The sequence below is a fragment of the Rhinoderma darwinii genome, chromosome 4 (genome assembly GCF_050947455.1).
Source record: "Rhinoderma darwinii isolate aRhiDar2 chromosome 4, aRhiDar2.hap1, whole genome shotgun sequence".
NCBI lineage: Eukaryota > Metazoa > Chordata > Amphibia > Anura > Rhinodermatidae > Rhinoderma > Rhinoderma darwinii.
This window is the reverse complement of record NC_134690.1, coordinates 20,134,197-20,158,736: the sequence shown is the minus strand read 5'-3', so window position 1 is coordinate 20,158,736 and position 24,540 is coordinate 20,134,197. Positions and strand designations below refer to the sequence as shown.

At 38.2% G+C, this 24,540-nt stretch overlaps 1 protein-coding gene across 2 annotated transcripts in view; it reads right to left on the bottom strand.

Moving 5' to 3' along the window:
* The window catches only part of LOC142760626 (interleukin-17F-like), a 56,076-nt gene extending 44,709 nt beyond the window's left edge, over positions 1 to 11,367 (bottom strand). The window contains exon 1 of one of the 2 annotated variants that reach the window (XM_075863815.1): positions 11,292 to 11,367. The gene's annotated coding sequence lies outside the window, so the exon portion shown is untranslated. Of the gene's footprint in view, positions 1 to 11,198 lie in introns of both variants that reach the window. The other variant, XM_075863816.1, reaches the window with a different exon arrangement.
* Positions 11,368 to 24,540: the final 13,173 nt, after the last annotated feature.

Below are 24,540 nucleotides of genomic sequence, written 5' to 3'. Positions count from 1 at the left end.
CGAGGGCGGGAGCTAGAAGCGTCTGGCCAGGCTGTGATAGGTTCTCCCACTCCTCAGCCTACCAGCCTGAGTGGTAGCAGATCGAGTCACTCTATCAGACATATGAATAAAACAAGACAAATGGGTATGTATAAGGCAAAAGATGTATCTATCAAGAAATAGCCATATAGGTATACTAAAAAATCTCTGTTTATTGAAAACAAAACACTACATTGAAGTTAAAAACTTTTAAAATAGCATAAAGAATGCCATGTAAAGATCACTGAATGGGGAATACCACCATGATAAGTGGCTAGCAAATAGCTACCTCCTTCCATTCACCTAAACCCCCAGAGCAGGCATGCAATGCATATAATCTTGAAAAAGTGTGTAAAAATGTTGCATCAGTTAGGCATCAGATCAGCATGTCCTGTGTCTCAAGCTATGAAGGTTAAAAGAGGGATAGAAAGCCCCACGCGTATCGCCACAAAGTGGCTTCCTCAGGGGTAAGTTTGCATATGGACATGTAGTGTCTGTATGTAAGGTAGCAGATGAAAATAATCAGAAGTGCAATAGCGTGCACCTGAGGACACACTTACCCCACCCTCACCGAGTGAGCCGGTGTGATGACCCAGCTGCCCAAATGCTGGAACGCCATGCGCATACGCCGAAGCCGCCACCAGGTGCACCTGATGGCGGACCCACTTATCATGGTGGTATTCCCCCTTCAGTGATCTTTACATGGCATTCTTATTTCTTGATAGATACATATTTTGCCTTATACATACCGATTTGTCTTGTTTTATTCATAGTGGTTTACAGGGTATGTGGCAGGATATATGCAGTGCCTGCCAGTGATATACACTCTATCAGACATAGGAGCAGATGCAGACTGATTAACCACGGGCGTCGACACACAAGCTGTGTCTGGCAGATCCTTTAAAGTACCCCCCCTTTTATGAGGGGCCACTGGACCCTTCCTAGGTGGACCTGGCTTATTGGGGAACCGAAGATGGAACCTCCTGAGCAATACCCCAGCGTGAACATCCCGGGCGGGTACCCAAGCTGTGTCTGGCAGATCCTTTACATCCTTACTATGAAACACACTCACTGACAATACTCCACTATCTATCTGTATTCTGTGTTTTATGATCTCTCACTCTCTGTCTGATGTCCTCTCTTTCCTCTCTGTATCTCAACAAAGCAGAAGCATTTCCCGATTGCGCTGTTTATAGTGTTTATGTCTCATATGTCTGTCATCCAGTCATCAGTGACGCACACCTATACCCCTCATGATTGACCGTGCTAGAAGAAGGGCTGCCTGCACAGCACTAAGGGGAAGCCAATTGGGCCTGCCGCCCGATGTCATGTGATCCCTCTCTATTTTCTTGTCTTCATCTCATCTGTAAACTGACGGCTGTCATTTGAGCAACTCATGCGGGGTGAATCCCAAAAGTTTGGATTTGCTAAAATCCAAAACTTTTGGGAAATTTGTAACAAATTTGATTCGTATCGAATTCATTAGCTCAACTCTAATAGTATACGTGTTGAGTAAATCGAATGTGAAGTTGTAATGCAACACAACAGGAAAAACACCAAGGGGGGGGGGGGGTTATACCTTTACAAGGCACCGTTGCTTTTTATAATGTGTTGTAAATGTATTCAACCCCTGAAAAAGTCAACAAACTTGTCTTTGTGTTATGATTCAGCTTCTATATGAACACAATTTATCATTTAAGGCTATGTTCACACGGGGTATTTTGCCGAGTTTTTTGACGCGGAAACCACGTCGCAAAACTCGGCAAAAACGGCCCGAGAACGCCTCCCATTGATTTCAATGGGAGGCGTCGGCATCTTTTTCCCGCGAGCAGTAAAACTGCCTCGCGGGAAAAAGAAGCGACATGCCCTATCTTCGGGCGCTTCCGCCTCTGACCTCCCATTGACTTCAAGGGGAGGCAGGAGAAAGCGTATATCTCGCTGTTTTATGCCCGCGGCGCTCAATGGCCGCGGGCGAAAAACGGCGCGATAATTGCCGCGAAAAATCGGCGTGCAGGGAGAGGAATATCTGCCTCAAAGTTCCAAACGGAATTTTGAGGCAGATATTCCTCCCCCAAAAAATACTCCGTGTGAACATAGCCTAACACTGCTCACTGCTGCGTTTGTTTTGAGTTTTAAAATAAACAAATTATAAAGTGACATTATAAAGTAAATGTGAATGAAGTCATATCAGTACACCATCTAAAAATAGATAAGATCCAGCCCCAGCAATAATACAAAGAAATTCAGAGTACTCTGATACTTGTCACAAATCCAGGTATACAGTCCTACTGTAATTGCCTTTAGAGATAAGACTATATTTACTTAGTTTAATCTTGCTGCAGTTTAACGCTTTAACCCCTTTTTGCCGCAGCTATTTTTTTTAATTTCATTTTCGCTTTTTCCTCCCCGCCTTCTAAAAGCCATAACTTGTTTGTCGCAGGACAAGTAGGAGTTTTTAATGCTGCCATTTATTGTTCCATATAATGCACTGGGAAGCTGAAAAAATTATTTGAGGGTTGAAATATAAAAAAAAAAAAACAGAAATTCTTCCATTGGTTTTTGGATTTTATTTTTATTGCGTTCACCTTGCGGTAAATATAACATGTTAACTTTATTCTCCGGGTCAATACTACATTTATAGAGTTTTTCTTATGCTTTACTACTTTTACAAAGAAATAACGATTTAGTTTTATGTAATCATATTGTTAGAACCATCAGGGTATGTTCACACGGCCTATTTACGGACGTAAATCGGGCGTTTTTGCCCCGAATTACGCCCGAAAATAGCGCCTCAATAGCGCTGACAAACATCTGCCCATTGAAAGCAATGGGCAGACGTTTGTCTGTTCACACGAGGCGTATATTTACGCGCCGCTGTCAAAAGACGGCGCTTAAATAGACGCCCGCATCAAAGAAGTGACCTGTCACTTCTTTGGCCGTAATTAGAGCCGTTATTCATTGACTCCAATGAATAGCAGCGCTAATTACGCCCGTAATGGACGCGGCGTTCAAGCGCCTGCACATGCCGGTACGGCTGAAATTACGGGGATGTTTTCAGGCTGAAACATCCCCGTAATTTCAGCCGTAACGGACGCCCTCGTGTGAACATACCCTCAATCATTTTATGGATTTTTCAATCGATGGAGCGGTATGAGGGCTTGTTTTTTTTTTGTTTTTTTTTGCAGGGTGAGCTGTGTTTTTTTATTGGTAACAATTTTTGGGTACAAATAACTATTTGATCACCTTTTGTTACATTTTTTGTAGGGGCGCTAAGGTCACCAAAAAACAAGCAATTCTTGTGTTTCTTTTTTTCTACAGCATTCACCCTGCGGATTAAATAACCTTATATTAGCATAGATCTGACTTTTATGGATGCAGAAATACAAATTATGGGGTTTTTTCTTCGTTTTTTTTTATTCCTTTAAGGGGGAAATGGGGAAAAAAAAGTTACTTTTAATATTTTATTATTTTTGTACATTACTAAAAAGTAATTTGCAGCGTGGTGTATTTTTACTGACGCCTATTAATTACTTAGAGCACAAAGATGGCAGACCTGGGGATCTTTATTAAGCCCCCAGGCTGCCATGACAACTAGTATGACAACGGCATCCAGTGATCACGATGGGGTGACGCAGGATCCCATTTTTTCCGGCTTAGATGCCTTTGTTAGTCTATGTAATCTCCAATCGCGGCTGTTAGGGTATGTTCACACGCAGTGAGCAAAATACGTCTGAAATTACAGAGCTGTTTTCCGGCTAAAACAGCTCCTGATTTTCAGACGTTTTTGTAACTATTCGCGTTTTTCGCGGCATATTTCACGGACGTTATTGTAGCTGTTTTTCAATGGAGTCAATGAAAAACGGCTCCAAAAACATCCCAAGAAGCGACATGCACATGCACATCTTTTTACGCACCGTCTTTTGACAGAGATGCGTAAAATTACACCTCGTGGGAACAGAACATCGTAAAACCCATTGAAAGCAATGGGCAGATGTTTGTAGGCGTAATGGAGCCGTTTTTCAGGCGTAATTCAAGGCGTAAAACGCCCGAATTACGTCTGAAAACAGTGCGTGTGAACATACCCTTACAATGAAGTGTCAGTTATAACAACCAGCTCCTGTTGAGGATGGCGCGGGCTCAGCCTATGAGCCCTCTCCATATGCCCCCTTCCCGGCCATGGCGTACAGCTATGTCAAATGTCGGTGAAGAGATTAAATGATTTATCTGTCTTAGAAACCCCATTTTCAAATACAATACATGCGGTATCTGAATTATTAGATGGGAATCAGTTGAGGACTCTCTTCAATTAGCCAGAGCAGAGACCGCTACAACCAGAATCTTTCTCTGGAAGACCCGGCACGTCCATACAATAAAACAGACAGTCTACTGATTTAATTGGAATTGTTTAATGTATCATTTCTCCTCTGGTGGCGCTGCAGGAAAACTTAACACTTGCTGCTAGGCTGCCCAACAGATCACAGCTGATCACTAGGGATGCCAGCAACAGAACGCCTTCCCACATTCCTATAGTTCTAAGTTTTTTTTTTCTGTGCGTTGAGTTGAAGTTTTGATTGGCACCACTTGGTAGATATATATTCTCCTGGGACTGCCCATAATTCATATCTTAGCTGCTACAGAACCCCTTTGAAAGGAGGACACCATAATATGCACTATTTCTAAAACGACTTCTATAATATCCGCAGGAGATATACGTACATATATACCACAAACACAATAGGGGAGATTTATTACGAATAGTGGAAAGGAAAAGTGGAGAAAGGACGCTGGAAAATGAGAGCTGGAATTTTATTGGTTGCTATGGGTAACTGTGATTTAAACATTTTTTTCCATGACCACAACGCTCTTGTCCATTGGCTGTGCAGTTTAGCTCCATTCAAGATGTGTTATTCCAAGGAAGGAGAACCAGTGAACCGGTGACAGGGTCATTGATGAGTGAACTTAAGCCCATCTGGTCCGATCCCACAGAAGTGTTTTGGACTGCAAAGACTGGTCAGAGTGACCATGCTGACCCCTGTCAACCCCCGAAAGTGTCTACAATGGTGACGTGAGAATCAGAACTGGAGCATGGAGCAATGGTAGAAGGTGGCTGGTCTGATGAATCAAGTTTACTTTTATATCCTGTGGATGGCCGGGTGCGTGTGCATCATTCAGAGATGGCAACCGGATGCACAATCGGAAGAAGACAAGCCGGCGGAGGCCGTGTGATACTCTGGGTAATGTTCTGCTGGGAAAACTTTGGTCCTGTCATACCTGTGGATATTACTTTGGCAGGTACCACCAACCCGAACATCTGTGGGATGTGTATATATGTATATATATATATATATATATATATATATATACATATACACATATATATATATATATATATATACATATATATATACATATATATATATATATATATATATATATATATATATATATACATATATATATGGCTTCAAAAAAGGAAAGCAAAGCAGCACTCAAAGTGGCTTGAAAGTGCCTTCATAGAGAAGGTGAAACGTTGTACTGAATGTTTGGTGAATAAACCCACTTTACTTTTAGTGCTGCTTCGCTTTCCTTTTTTGATCCCTTATCGTATAAGGAGAGGTCACTCCTTGTTCTGAAGCCTAGCACCGGCCCTATCTGGCGTATATAAACCACAGTGCTGCGCCGACCCTTTGTTTATATATATATATATATATATATATATATATATATATATATATATATATACATATATATATATACATATATATATATATATATATATACAGTGAAGGAAATAAGTATTTGATCCCTTGCTGATTTTGTAAGTTTGCCCACTGTCAAAGACATGAACAGTCTAGAGTTTTTAGGCTAGGTTAATTTTGCCAGTGAGAGATAGATTATATAAAAAAAAAAACAGAAAATCACATTGTCAAAATTATATATATTTATTTGCATTGTGCACAGAGAAATAAGTATTTGATCCCCTACCAACCATTAAGAGTTCAGCCTCCTCCAGACCAGTTACACGCTCCAAATCAACTTGGTGCCTGCATTAAAGACAGCTGTCTTACATGGTCACCTGTATAAAAGACTCCTGTCCACAGACTCAATTAATCAGTCTGACTCTAACCTCTACAACATGGGCAAGACCAAAGAGCTTTCTAAGGCCTCATTCACACGACAGGGTCCGAGTGTCGGCCGGGAAAATCGGCCGTTTTTGGCCGATTTTCCCGGCCGGTTTGCATCCGATTTGCATCCGTTCCGATTCCGTTCCGGGCCGAGTTGCCATTTTTACCGGCCGATTTGGACCCGATTTGCATCCGTTTTTTTCCCTGTCCGTTTTAAAATCGGATGAATTTCATTTAAATTTGTTGCCACACACAGCCCTTTGTAGATAATGCCACAGCCCCCCTGGTAGGTAATGCCAACCAGCCCCCTGTTGGTGATGCCACCCAGCCCCCTGTAGGTAATGCCACCCAGTCCCCTGCAGGTAATGTCACCAAGTCCCCTGCAGGTAATGCCACCAAGCCCCCTGTAGGCGATGCCACCAAGCCCCCTGTAGGCGATGCCACCAAGCCCCCTGTAGGCGATGCCACACAGCCACCTGTAGGCGATGCCACACAGCCCCCTGTAGGTGATGCCACCCTGCCCCCTGTAGGTGATGCCACCCTGCCCCCTGTAGGTGATGCCACCCACCAGCCCCCTGTAGGTGATGCCACCCACCAGCTCCCTGTAGGTGATGCCACCCACCCTGCCCCCTGTAGGTGATGCCACCCACCCTGCCCCCTGTAGGTGATGCCACCCACCCTGCCCCCTGTAGGTGATTCCACCCTGCCCCCTGTAGGTGATTCCACCCTGCCCCCTGTAGGTGATTCCACCCTGCCCCCTGTAGGTGATGCCACCCACCCTGCCCCCTGTAGATGATGCCACCCTGCCCCCTGTAGGTGATGCCACCCTGCCCCCTGTAGGTGATGCCACCCTGCCCCCTGTAGGTGATGCCACCCAGCCCCCTGTAGGTGATGCCACCCAGCCCCCTGTAGGTGATGCCACCCAGCCCCCTGTAGGTGATGCCACCCAGCCCCCTGTAGGTGATGCCACCAAGTCCCCTGTAGGTGATCCCACACAGCCCCCTGTAGGTTGCACCCATCCCCCCCCCCTTCCAGGAGAAGTCACTGACTTCAATGTCCATATATGGACAGTGTAGTCACTGACTTCTCCTGAAGAGGAATTCCCTGCCACAGGTCGGGAATTCCGCTTCAGAAGTGAGTGACGTCACTGTGTCCATATATGGACAGTGTAGTCACTCACTTCTCCTGTAGCGGAATCCCCGGCCATAGAGTCGGTGATTCCGCTGCAGAAGTACGTGACTTTGCTGTGTCCATATATGGACAGTGTAGTCATGCACATCTCCTGTAGCGGCATCCCCGGCCATAGAGTCGGGGATTCCGCTGCAGAAGTGCTGTGACTTCGCTGTGTCCATATATGGACAGTGTAGTCACGCACTTCTCCTGTAGCGGCATCCCCGGCCATAGAGTCGGGGATTCCGCTGCAGAAGTGCGTGACTTCGCTGTGTCCATATATGGACAGTGTAGTCATGCACTTCTCCTGTAGCGGCATCCTCGGCCATAGAGTTGGGGATTCCGCTGCAGAAGTGCGTGACTTCGCTGTGTCCATATATGGACAGTGTAGTCACGCATTTCTCCTGTAGCGGCATCCCCGGCCATAGAGTCGGGGATTCCGCTGCAGAAGTGCGTGACTTCGCTGAGTCCATATATGGACAGTGTAGTCACGCACTTCTCCTGTAGCGGCATCCCCGGCCATAGAGTCGGGGATTCCGCTGCAGAAGTGAGTGACTTCGCTGTGTCCATATCTGGACAGTGTAGTCACGCACTTCTCCTGTAGCGGAATCCCCAATCCCCGGCCGGGGATTGGGGATTCCGACTCCTACAGCGAGCAATAAAAGACCCTCCTCCTCACATGCACTCTGCACTGTGAGGAGGAGGAGAGAGAGTGTGCGAGCGACGGTAGACCCAGCCATCACTCGGGACACATTCCGGTGATGGCCGGGTATTACCCGGCCCCATAGGCTTCTATGGGAGCCGGGCGGCCGGGCACCCGGCCGAAAATAGAGCATGCCCTATTTTTTGACGGCCGGTTTTCCCGGCCGTCAAAAAATCAGTCGTGTGAATAGCCCCATTAGGGGTCTATTATTCCTAATGCAGCCGGGTGCCGGCCGATTTATGAACGGCCGGCACCCGGCCGAGAAACCCTGTCGTGTGAATCCCGCCTAAGGATGTCAGGGACAAGATCATAGACCTGCACAAGGCTGGAATGGGCTACAAAACCATAAGCAAGACGCTGGGTGAGAAGGAGACAACTGTTGGTGCAATAGTAAGAAAATGGAAGACATTCAAAATGACTGTCAATCGACATCGATCTGGGGCTCCATGCAAAATCTCACCTCGTGTGGTATCCTTGATCCTGAGGAAGGTGAGAGTTCAGCCGAAAACTACACGGGGGGAACGTGTTAATGATCTCAAGGCAGCTGGGACCACAGTCACCAAGAAAACCATTGGTAACACATTACGCCGTAATGGATTAAAATCCTGCAGTGCCCGCAAGGTCCCCCTGCTCAAGAAGGCACATGTACAGGCCCGTCTGAAGTTTGCAAATTAACATCTGGATGATTCTGAGAGTGATTGGGAGAAGGTGCTGTGTTCAGATGAGACTAAAATTGAGCTCTTTGGCATTAACTCTACTCGCCGTGTTTGGAGGAAGAGAAATGCTGCCTATGACCCAAAGAACACGGTCCCCACTGTCAAGCATGGAGGTGGAAACATTATGTTTTGGGGGTGTTTCTCTGCTAAGGGCACAGGACTACTTCACCGCATCAATGGGAGAATGGATGGAGCCATGTACCGTCAAATCCTGAGTGACAACCTCCTTCCCTCCACCGGGACATTAAAAATGGCTCGTGGCTGGGTCTTCCAGCACGACATTGACTCGAATCATACAGCCAAGGCAACAAAGGAGTGGCTCAAAAAGAAGCACATTAAGGTCATGGAGTGGCCTAGCCAGTCTCCAGACCTTAATCCGATCGAAAACTTATGGAGGGAGCTGAAGATCCGAGTTGCCAAGCGACAGCCTCGAAATCTTAATGATTTACAGATGATCTGCAAAGAGGAGTGGGCCAAAATTCCATCTAACATGTGTGCAAACCTCATCATCAACTACAGAAAACGTCTGACTGCTGTGCTTGCCAACAAGGATTTTGCCACCAAGTATTAAGTCTTGTTTGCCAAAGGGATCAAATACTTATTTCTCTGTGCACAATGCAAATAAATATATATAATTTTGACAATGTGATATTCAGTTTTTTTTTTTAAATATAATCTATCTCTCACTGGTTAAATTAACCTAGCCTAAAAATTCTAGACTGTTCATGTCTTTGACAGTGGGCAAACTTACAAAATCAGCAAGGGATCAAATACTTATTTCCTTCACTGTGTATATATATATATATATATATATATATATATATAATATAATAGAATATACATATCGCCCCAAGGGCCCTCGTAACCCTGAAACTGGCCCTGATATCCATGGTTTGCCTAGTAGAGGACGATGGTTAATCTCCAGAATTGTCTAATTCAAGCGATAGATACTTTAAGGGCCAATACTTTAACGTCTGAACAAAAACTGAATTTATAGTTTTTGGCTGCAGTTAGCCTTCAATTACTGTCCAGTCTTATGTCCAAAAGACTTCTTAGCATGTGTCTATGTGGCAGGGTATTCTTACCAAATATTACCAAATAATTGTACATGATCTATCTCACTTACAAATTCAACAATCCAGGAAATTTCTCCCGATTACCTCAGCAAATTAACAGCTACAATGCAAAAGGTCTGCAATGCTGTAATTGCTGCAAATGGAGCATTCCAAGACGAAATCAAAGTTTGAAGGAGAAAATTATTATTTGAAATAAAAATCATTATTTCTAACCTTGTCAATGTCTTTTTGCAACTCATTTGATAAATATAAGTGTGTGATTTCATGGAAAACACAAAATTGTCTGGGTGACCCCAAACTTTTGAACGGTAGTGTACAATTAGCCTTCCCGCTCCTTAGTTGGGTTCTCTACACCTCCGAGCGCAGAGCTGTGGTCCTGATGCCAATTAGCGTCATGACGTTAAATGCACGTCTCAGATAATGTCCTGACTCTGCATGGCGTAAGGACCCATTGTTGTGCCCGGGGGCAAAGGGAACCTGACTTAGGATCGAGAAGGGTAAGTATATATCAACTGGGGCCCTGTATCATAGAGGTTCATGTGTGATACTGTCTGATGGGCCTTGTATCTAATCCTGTCATGTGAGATACTGTCTTCTGGGTCTTGTATCTAATTGTGTCACGTGTGAAACTGTCTGCTGCGGCCCTGTATCAAAGCCTATCATGTGTGATACTGTGTGCTGGGGCCATTAATCAAGGCTTATCATGTATGATACTGTCTTCTGAGCTGCTGTATCTAAGCCTTTTATGTGTGATACGGTCTGCTATTGCCTTGTATTTAATTATGTCATGTGTGATACTGTCTGCTGAGGCCCTTCATCTAAGAACAAGCCAATGGGGGGGGGGGGGGGGATTTATCAACCTTTCTATGACAGTTTTCTGGCCTAGAAAAATCGCAAAAGTCCCAATTTGTGGAAAATTGTGACATTTGGCAATTTTACGCCGCCCTAGACACTTTTGGAAAAAGTGAGTGTGACTTACAAAAAGGGGCCGACCCGACAAATGTAATATAATTATAGGAGCTCCTACCTTTCGAATAGCGACTCCTACTTGGCATAGATTTGTATTCTGTGGGGCATAGCGAGGTAGAGGCCCATCCCGGACACAGTAACTTGCCCCCTGATCCAAATACCCCCCTTTTCCAATCCCTATAGTAAAATTTTAAAAAAAGTACTCTCACGTCACCGCTCCACATTGCTTCTCCTCAATGGGTCCCCTCAAGCTCTCACTGCAGGCAGCCGTTCATGCGGGGCAGCGTCAAGACATTGAATGTGACACAGTACTCAGGACATTGAGTGCCGCGTCACATATAAGGCTCGTTCTCCGGACACTACAAATAAATACATGAGACATTTCCATTAACACTAAACCCAAATAAGTTTAGGCAACTACCTATTATTATTAGACCCCTCTGCCAGATGTGACATTGCTCGGTCTCCACGGCAGTGTCGTATGTAGACTATTCTTCACCTGGTGTAAGGATACAGTTGACTGCTCGAGCTCTGTATATAAATACCGTGGCCAAGGCTGAATGTCTTGTTGGCACCTGTTTTAGGTTTCTTGTAAAGAAAAAGACCTAAAACTATAAATATTCTTCTTGACCTGATTTGACCCAATAGTCTATGCTTACTGGCAGCGTCGCTCTATAGATTGTAAAGCACAGCTGTAATGATAGAGACCAAAATGGAGAGTTAGAACTGGGTTAAACCAGGACAGTCAGAAAGTTAAAGATTATTTAATGTGAGTTTATGACCTATATTTTAGAACATAAAGTATCAATAAATCACAGGGAGTAGATGCAGTATAAAGCATCTGGCAGTCATCCAGGTAAACAGTTACTGATAACAACCTGACGATGTTTTAATACTGTATGGTTTTTGTTTTTTTGTTCTTCAGGTAAGATTAGAATTTAAAGCTAAAAGTTGTAATTTTATCAGCAAAAAAATAAAAATACCACCTGTATTATATAATTATATTCAGAAGATACCCAGGTTATACCAGAATGCTCCATATCACTATATATACAAGAAGATGATTAACTTATACCAGCTGTACATATATAATTATATACAGAAGATATCCAGGTTATACCAGCATGCTCCATATCACTATATACAAGAAGATGTATACCTTATACCAGCTGTACATATATAATTATATACAGGAGATACCCAGGTTATACCAGCATGCTGCATATCACTATATACAAGAAGATGTATAACTTATACCAGCTGTACATATATAATTATATACAGAAGATATCCAGGTTATACCAGCATGCTCCATATCACTATATACAAGAAGATGTATACCTTATACCAGCTGTACATATATAATTATATACAGAAGATATCCAGGTTATACCAGCATGCTGCATATCACTATATACAAGAAGATGTATAACTTATACCAGCTGTACATATATAATTATATTCAGAAGATACCCAGGTTATACCAGCATGCTGCATATCACTATATACAAGAAGATGTATAACTTATACCAGTTGTACATATATAATTATATACAGAAGATACCCAGGTTATACCAGCATGCTCCATATCACTATATACAAGAAGATGTATAACTTATACCAGCTGCACATATATAATTATATACAGAAGATACCCAGGTTATACCAGCATGCTCCATATCACTATATACAAGAAGATGTATAACTTATACCAGCTGTACATATATAATTATATACAGAAGATACCCAGGTTATACCAGCATGCTCTATATCACTATATACAAGAAGATATATAACTTATACCAGCTATACATATATAATTATATACAGAAGATACACAGGTTATACCAGCATGCTCCATATCACTATATACAAGAAGATGTATAACTTATACCAGCTGTACATATATAATTATATATAGAAGATGCCCAGGTTATACCAGCATGCCCCATATCACTATATACAAGAAGATGTTTAACTTATACCAGCTGTACATATATAATTATATATAGAAGATGCCCAGGTTATACCAGCATGCTTCATATCACTATATACAAGAAGATGTTTAACTTATACCAGCTGTACATATATAATTATATACAGGAGATGCCCAGGTTATACCAGCATGCTCCATATCACTATATACAAGAAGATGTATAACTTATACCAGCTGTACATATATAATTATATATAGAAGATGTCCAGGTTATACCAGCATGCTTCATATCACTACATACAAGAGGATGTGTAGCTTATACCAGCTGTACATATATAATTATATACAGAAGATACCCAGGTTATACCAGCATGCTGCATATCACTATATACAAGAAGATGTATAACTTATACCTGCTGTACATATATAATTCTATACAGAAGATACCCAGGTTATACCAGCATGCTCCATATCACTATATACAAGAAGATGTATAACTTATACCAGCTGTACATATATAATTCTATACAGAAGATACCCAGGTTATACCAGCATGCTCCATATCACTATATACAAGAAGATGCATAAATTATACCAGCTGTACATATATAATTATATACAGAAGATATCCAGGTTATACCAGCATGCTCCATATCACTATATACAAGAAGATGTATAACTTATACCAGCTGTACATATATAATTATATACAGAAGATACCGAGGTTATACCAGCATGCTGCATATCACTATATACAAGAAGATGTATAACTTATACCAGCTGTACATATATAATTATATACAGAAGATACCCAGGTTATACCAGCATGCTGCATATCACTATATACAAGAAGATGTATAACTTATACCAGCAGTACATATATAATTATATACAGGAGATACCCAGGTTACACCAGCATGCTCCATATCACTATATACAAGAAGATGTAGAACATATACCAGCTGTACATATATAATTATATACAGAAGAAACCCAGGTTATACCAGCATGCTCCATATCACTATATACAAGAAGATGTATAACTTATACCGGCTGTACATATATAATTATATACAGAACACACCCAGGTTATACCAGCATGCTCCATATCATTATATACAAGAAGATGTATAACTTATACCAGCTGTACATATATAATTATATATAGAAGATGCCCAGGTTATACCAGCATGCTTCATATCACTATATACAAGAAGATGTTTAACTTATACCAGCTGTACATATATAATTATATATAGAAGATGCCCAGGTTATACCAGCATGCTTCATATCACTATATACAAGAAGATGTTTAACTTATAACAGCTGTACATATATAATTATATACAGGAGATGCCCAGGTTATACCAGCATGCTGCATATTACTACATACAAGAAGATGTGTAGCTTATACCAGCTGTACATATATAATTATATACAGAAGATACTAAGGTTATACCAGCATGCTGCATATCACTATATACAAGATGTATAACTTATACCAGCTGTACATATATAATTATATACAGAAGATACCCAGGTTATACCAGTATGCTCCATATCACTATATACAAGAAGATGCATAACTTATACCAGCTGTACATATATAATTATATACAGAAGATATCCAGGTTGTACCAGCATGCTCCATATCACTATATACAAGAAGATGTATAACATATACCAGCTGTACATATATAATTATATACAGAAGATACCCAGGTTATACCAGCATGCTGCATATCACTATATACAAGAAGATGTATAACTTATAGCAGCTGTACATATATAATTATATACAGGAGATACCCAGGTTATACCAGCATGTTCCATATCACTATATACAAGAAGATGTATAACTTATAGCAGCTGCACATATATAATTATATACAGGAGATACCCAGGTTATACCAGCATGCTCCATATCACTATATACAAGAAGATGTAGAACATATACCAGCTGTACATATATAATTATATACAGAAGAAACCCAGGTTATACCAGCATGCTCCATATCACTATATACAAGAAGATGTATAACTTATACCAGCTGTACATATATAATTATATACAGAAGATACCCAGGTTATACCAGCATGCTCCATATCACGCTATACAGGAAGATATATAACTTATACCAGCTGTACATATATAATTATATACAGAAGATATCCAGGTTATACCAGCATGCTCCATATCACTATATACAAAAAGATTTTAATTATACCGGCTGTACATATATAATTATATACAGAAAATACCCAGGTTATACCAGCATGCTCCATATCATTATATACAAGAAGATGTATAACTTATACCAGCTGTACATATATAATTATATACAGAGGATACACAGGTTATATCAGCATGCTCCATATCACTATATACAAGAAGATGTATAACTTATACCAGCTGTATATATATACATATATATATATATATATATATATATATATATATATATATAATTATATACAGAAGATACCCAGGTTATACCAGCATGCTCCATATCACTATATACAAGAAGATGTATGACTTATGCCAGCTGTACATATAAAATTATATACTGAAGATACCCAGGTTATACCAGCATGCTCCATATCACTATATACAAGAAGATGTATAACTTATACCAGCTGTACATATATCATTATATACAGAAGATGCCCAGGTTATACCAGCATGCTCCATATCACTATATACAAGAAGATGTATAACTTATACCAGCTGTATATATATAATTATATACAGAAGATACCCAGGTTATACCAGCATGCTCCATATCATGCTATACAGGAAGATGTATAACTTATACCAGTTGTACATATACAATTATATACAGAAGATATCCAGGTTATACCAGCATGCTCCATATCACTATATACAAGAAGATGTATGACTTATACCAGCTGTACATATATAATTCTATACTGAAGATACCCAGGTTATACCAGCATGCTCCATATCACTATATACAAGAAGATGTATAACTTATACCAGCTGTACATATATCATTATATACAGAAGATGCCCAGGTTATACCAGCATGCTCTATATCACTATATACAAAAAAGATGTATAACTTATACCAGCTGTATATATATAATTATATACAGAAGATATCCAGGTTATACCAGCATGCTGCATATCACTATATACAAGAAGATGTATAACTTATAGCAGCTGTACATATATAATTATATACAGGAGATACCCAGGTTATACCAGCATGCTCCATATCACTATATACAAGAAGATGTATAACTTATAGCAGCTGTACATATATAATTCTATACAGAAGATACCCAGGTTATACCAGTATGCTCCATATCACTATATACAAGAAGATGCATAACTTATACCAGCTGTACATATATAATTATATACAGAAGAATCCCAGGTTATACCAGCATGCTCCATATCACTATATACAAGAAGATGTATAACTTATACCAGCTGTACCTATATAATTATATACAGAAGATACCCAGGTTATACCAGCATGCTCCATATCACGCTATACAGGAAGATGTATAACTTATACCAGCTGTACATATATAATTATATACAGAGGATACCAAGGTTTTATCAGCATGCTCCATATCACTATATACAAGAAGATGTATAACTTATACCAGCTGTATATATATATAATTATATACAGAAGATACCCAGGTTATACCAGCATGCTCCATATCACTATATACAAGAAGATGTATGACTTATACCAGCTGTACATATATAATTCTATACTGAAGATACCCAGGTTATACCAGCATGCTCCATATCACTATATACAAGAAGATGTATAACTTATACCAGCTGCACATATATAATTATATACAGAAGATGCCCAGGTTATACCAGCATGCTTCATATCACTATATACAAGAAGATGTATAACTTATACCAGCTGTACATATATAATTATATATAGAAGATGCCCAGGTTATACCAGCATGCTTCATATCACTATATACAAGAAGATGTTTAACTTATACCAGCTGTACATATATAATTATATACAGGAGATGCCCAGGTTATACCAGCATGCTGCATATCACTACATACAAGAAGATGTGTAGCTTATACCAGCTGTACATATAAAATTATATACAGAAGATACCCAGGTTATACCAGCATGCTGCATATCACTATATACAAGAAGATGTATAACTTATACCAGCTGTACATATATAATTATATACAGGAGATATCCAGGTTGTACCAGCATGCTCCATATCACTATATACAAGAAGATGTATAACTTATACCAGCTGTACATATATAATTATATACAGAAGATACCCAGGTTATACCAGCATGCTGCATATCACTATATACAAGAAGGTGTATAACTTATACCAGCTGTACATATATAATTATATACAGAAGATACCCAGGTTATATCAGCATGTTCCATATCACTATATACAAGAAGATGTATAACTTATACCAGCTGTACATATATAATTATATACAGGAGATACCCAGGTTATACCAGCATGCTCCATATCACTATATACAAAAAGATGTATAACTTATAGCAGCTGTACATATATAATTATATACAGGAGATACCCAGGTTATACCAGCATGCTCCATATCACTATATACAAGAAGATGTAGAACATATACCAGCTGTACATATATAATTATATACAGAAGAAACCCAGGTTATACCAGCATGCTCCATATCACTATATACAAGAAGATGTATAACTTATACCAGCTGTACATATATAATTATATACAGAAGATATCCAGGTTATACCAGCATGCTCCATATCACTATATACAAGAAGATGTATAACTTATACCGGCTGTACATATATAATTATATACAGAAAATACCCAGGTTATACCAGCATGCTCCATATCATTATATACAAGAAGATGTATAACTTATACCAGCTGTACATATATAATTATATACAGAGGATACCCAGGTTATATCAGCATGCTCCATATCACTATATACAAGAAGATGTATAACTTATACCATCTGTATATATATATAATTATATACAGAAGATACCCAGGTTATACCAGCATGCTCCATATCACTATATACAAGAACTTGTATGACTTATACCAGCTGTACATATATAATTCTATACTGAAGATACCCAGGTTATACCAGCATGCTCCATATCACTATATACAGAAGATGTATAACTTATACCAGCTGTACATATATCATTATATACAGAAGATGCCCAGGTTATACCAGCATGCTCCATATCACCATATACAAGAAGATGTATAACTTATACCAGCTGTACATATATAATTATATACAGAGGATACCCAGGTTATATCAGCATGCTCCATATCACTATATACAAGAAGATGTATAACTTATACCAGCTGTACATATATAATTATATACAGGAGACACCCAGGTTATACCAGCATACTCCATATTACTATATACAAGAAGATGTATAACTTATAGCAGCTGTACATATATAATTATATACAGGAGATGCCCAGGTTATACCAGCATGCTGCATATCACTACATACAAGAAGATGTGTAGCTTATACCAGCTGTACATATATAATTATATACAGAAGATGCCCAGGTTATACCAGCATGCTTCATATCACTATATACAAGAAGATGTATAACTTATACCAGCTGTACATATATAATTATATATAGAAGATGCCCAGGTTATACCAGCATGCCCCATATCACTATATACAAGAAGATGTTTAACTTATACCAGCTGTACATATATAATTATATACAGGAGATGCCCAGGTTATACCAGCATGCTGCATATCACTACATACAAGAAGATGTGTAGCTTATACCAGCTGTACATATATAATTCTATACAGAAGATACCCAGGTTATACCAGCATGCTCCATATCACTATATACAAGAAGATGCATAAATTATACCAGCTGTACATATATAATTATATACAGAAGATATCCAGGTTATACCAGCATGCTCCATATCACTATATACAAGAAGATGTATAACTTATACCAGCTGTACATATATAATTATATACAGAAGATACCGAGGTTATACCAGCATGCTGCATATCACTATATACAAGAAGATGTATAGCTTATACCAGCTGTACATATATAATTATATACAGAGGATACCCAGGTTATATCAGCATGCTCCATATCACTATATACAAGAAGATGTATAACTTATACCAGCTGTATATATATATAATTATATACAGAAGATACCCAGGTTATACCAGCATGCTCCATATCACTATATACAAGAACTTGTATGACTTATACCAGCTGTACATATATAATTCTATACTGAAGATACCCAGGTTATACCAGCATGCTCCATATCACTATATACAAGAAGATGTATAACTTATACCAGCTGTACATATATAATTCTATACAGAAGATACCCAGGTTATACCAGTATGCTCCATATCACTATATACAAGAAGATGCATAACTTATACCAGCTGTACATATATAATTATATACAGAAGAATCCCAGGTTATACCAGCATGCTCCATATCACTATATACAAGAAGATGTATAACTTATACCAGCTGTACCTATATAATTATATACAGAAGATACCCAGGTTATACCAGCATGCTCCATATCACGCTATACAGGAAGATGTATAACTTATACCAGCTGTATATATATATAATTATATACAGAAGATACCCAGGTTATACCAGCATGCTCCATATCACTATATACAAGAAGATGTATGACTTATACCAGCTGTACATATATAATTCTATACTGAAGATACCCAGGTTATACCAGCATGCTCCATATCACTATATACAAGAAGATGTATAACTTATACCAGCTGCACATATATAATTATATACAGAAGATGCCCAGGTTATACCAGCATGCTTTATATCACTATATACAAGAAGATGTATAACTTATACCAGCTGTACATATATAATTATATATAGAAGATGCCCAGGTTATACCAGCATGCTTCATATCACTATATACAAGAAGATGGTTAACTTATACCAGCTGTACATATATAATTATATATAGAAGATGCCCAGGTTATACCAGCATGCTTCATATCACTATATACAAGAAGATGTTTAACTTATACCAGCTGTACATATATAATTATATACAGGAGATGCCCAGGTTATACCAGCATGCTGCATATCACTACATACAAGAAGATGTGTAGCTTATACCAGCTGTACATATATAGTTATATACAGAAGATACCCAGGTTATACCAGCATGCTGCATATCACTATATACAAGAAGATGTATAACTTATACCAGCTGTACATATATAATTCTATACAGAAGATACCCAGGTTATACCAGCATGCTCCATATCACTATATACAAGAAGATGTATAACTTATACCAGCTGTACATATATAATTCTATACAGAAGATACCCAGGTTATACCAGCATACTCCTTATCACTATATACAAGAAGATGTATAACTTATACCAGCTGTGTATATATAATTATATACAGAAGATACCCAGGTTATACCAGCATGCTCCATATCACTATATACAAGAAGACGTATAACTTATACCAGCTGTACATATATAATTATATACATTAGATACCCAGGTTATACCAGTATGCTCCATATCACTATATACAAGAAGATGCATAACTTATACCAGCTGTACATATATAATAATATACAGAAGATATCCAGGTTATACCAGCATGCTCCATATCACTATATACAAGAAGATGTATAACTTATACCAGCTGTGTATATATAATTATATACAGAAGATACCCAGGTTATACCAGCATGCTCCATATCACTATATACAAGAAGATGTATAACTTATACCAGCTGTACATATATAATTATATACATTAGATTCCCAGGTTATACCAGTATGCTCCATATCACTATATACAAGAAGATGCATAACTTATACCAGCTGTACATATATAATTATATACAGAAGATATCCAGGTTATACCAGCATGCTCCATATCACTATATACAAGAAGATGTATAACTTATACCAGCTGTACATATATAATTATATACAGAAGATACCCAGGTTATACCAGCATGCTGCATATCACTATATACAAGAAGATGTATAACTTATACCAGCTGTACATATATAATTATATACAGGAGATACCCAGGTTATACCAGCATGCTCCATATCACTATATACAAGAAGATGTATAACTTATACCAGCTGTACATATATAATTATATATAGAAGATGCCCAGGTTATACCAGCATGCTTCATATCACTATATACAAGAAGATGGTTAACTTATACCAGCTGTACATATATAATTATATATAGAAGATGCCCAGGTTATACCAGCATGCTTCATATCACTATATACAAGAAGATGTTTAACTTATACCAGCTGTACATATATAATTATATACAGGAGATGCCCAGGTTATACCAGCATGCTGCATATCACTACATACAAGAAGATGTGTAGCTTATACCAGCTGTACATATATAGTTATATACAGAAGATACCCAGGTTATACCAGCATGCTGCATATCACTATATACAAGAAGATGTATAACTTATACCAGCTGTACATATATAATTCTATACAGAAGATACCCAGGTTATACCAGCATGCTCCATATCACTATATACAAGAAGATGTATAACTTATACCAGCTGTACATATATAATTCTATACAGAAGATACCCAGGTTATACCAGCATGCTCCATATCACTATATACAAGAAGATGTATAACTTATACCAGCTGTACATATATAATTCTATACAGAAGATACCCAGGTTATACCAGCATACTCCTTATCACTATATACAAGAAGATGTATAACTTATACCAGCTGTGTATATATAATTATATACAGAAGATACCCAGGTTATACCAGCATGCTCCATATCACTATATACAAGAAGATGTATAACTTATACCAGCTGTACATATATAATTATATACATTAGATACCCAGGTTATACCAGTATGCTCCATATCACTATATACAAGAAGATGCATAACTTATACCAGCTGTACTTATATAATTATATACAGAAGATACCCAGGTTATACCAGCATGCTGCATATCACTATATACAAGAAGATGTATAACTTATACCAGCTGTGTATATATAATTATATACAGAAGATACCCAGGTTATACCAGCATGCTCCATATCACTATATACAAGAAGATGTATAACTTATACCAGCTGTACATATATAATTATATACATTAGATACCCAGGTTATACCAGTATGCTCCATATCACTATATACAAGAAGATGCATAACTTATACCAGCTGTACATATATAATTATATACAGAAGATATCCAGGTTATACCAGCATGCTCCATATCACTATATACAAGAAGATGTATAACTTATACCAGCTGTACATATATAATTATATACAGAAGATACCCAGGTTATACCAGCATGCTGCATATCACTATATACAAGAAGATGTATAACTTATACCAGCTGTACATATATAATTATATACAGGAGATACCCAGGTTATACCAGCATGCTCCATATCACTATATACAAGAAGATGTATAACTTATAGCAGCAGTACATATATAATTATATACAGGAGATACCCAGGTTATACCAGCATGCTCCATATCACTATATACAAGAAGATGTAGAACATATACCAGCTGTACATATATAATTATATACAGAAGATATCCAGGTTATACCAGCATGCTCCATATCACTATATACAAGAAGATGTATAACTTATACCGGCTGTACATATATAATTATATACAGAAAATACCCAGGTTATACCAGCATGCTCCATATCATTATATACAAGAAGATGTATAACTTATACCAGCTGTACATATATAATTATATACAGAGGATACCCAGGTTATATCAGCATGCTCCATATCACTATATACAAGAAGATGTATAACTTATACCATCTGTATATATATATAATTATATACAGAAGATACCCAGGTTATACCAGCATGCTCCATATCACTACATACAAGAACTTGTATGACTTATACCAGCTGTACATATATAATTCTATACTGAAGATGCCCAGGTTATACCAGCATGCTCCATATCACTATATACAAGAAGATGTATAACTTATACCAGCTGTACATATATCATTATATACAGAAGATGCCCAGGTTATACCAGCATGCTCCATATCACCATATACAAGAAGATGTATAACTTATACCAGCTGTACATATATAATTATATACAGAGGATACCCAGGTTATATCAGCATGCTCCATATCACTATATACAAGAAGATGTATAACTTATACCAGCTGTACATATATAATTATATACAGGAGACACCCAGGTTATACCAGCATACTCCATATCACTATATACAAGAAGATGTATAACTTATAGCAGCTGTACATATATAATTATATACAGGAGATGCCCAGGTTATACCAGCATGCTGCATATCACTACATACAAGAAGAGGTGTAGCTTATACCAGCTGTACATATATAATTATATACAGAAGATGCCCAGGTTATACCAGCATGCTTCATATCACTATATACAAGAAGATGTATAACTTATACCAGCTGTACATATATAATTATATATAGAAGATGCTCAGGTTATACCAGCATGCCCCATATCACTATATACAAGAAGATGTTTAACTTATACCAGCTGTACATATATAATTATATACAGGAGATGCCCAGGTTATACCAGCATGCTGCATATCACTACATACAAGAAGATGTGTAGCTTATACCAGCTGTACATATATAATTATATACAGAAGATACCCAGGTTATACCAGCATGCTGCATATCACTATATACAAGAAGATGTATAACTTATACCAGCTGTACATATATAATTCTATACAGAAGATACCCAGGTTATACCAGCATGCTCCATATCACTATATACAAGAAGATGTATAACTTATACCAGCTGTACATATATAATTCTATACAGAAGATATCCAGGTTATACCAGCATGCTCCATATCACTATATACAAGAAGATGTATAACTTATACCAGCTGTACATATATAATTATATACAGAAGATACCGAGGTTATACCAGCATTCGCCATATCACTATATACAAGAACTTGTATGACTTATACCAGCTGTACATATATAATTCTATACTGAAGATACCCAGGTTATACCAGCATGCTCCATATCACTATATACAAGAAGATGTATAACTTATACCAGCTGTACATATATAATTATATACAGAAGATACCGAGGTTATACCAGCATGCTGCATATCACTATATACAAGAAGATGTATAACTTATACCAGCTGTACATATAGAATTCTATACAGAAGATACCCAGGTTATACCAGTATGCTCCATATCACTATATACAAGAAGATGCATAACTTATACCAGCTGTACATATATAATTATATACAGAAGAATCCCAGGTTATACCAGCATGCTCCATATCACTATATACAAGAAGATGTATAACTTATACCAGCTGTACCTATATAATTATATACAGAAGATACCCAGGTTATACCAGCATGCTCCATATCACGCTATACAGGAAGATGTATAACTTATACCAGCTGTATATATATATATAATTATATACAGAAGATACCCAGGTTATACCAGCATGCTCCATATCACTATATACAAGAAGATGTATGACTTATACCAGCTGCACATATATAATTATATACAGAAGATGCCCAGGTTATACCAGCATGCTTCATATCACTATATACAAGAAGATGTATAACTTATACCAGCTGTACATATATAATTATATATAGAAGATGCCCAGGTTATACCAGCATGCTTCATATCACTATATACAAGAAGATG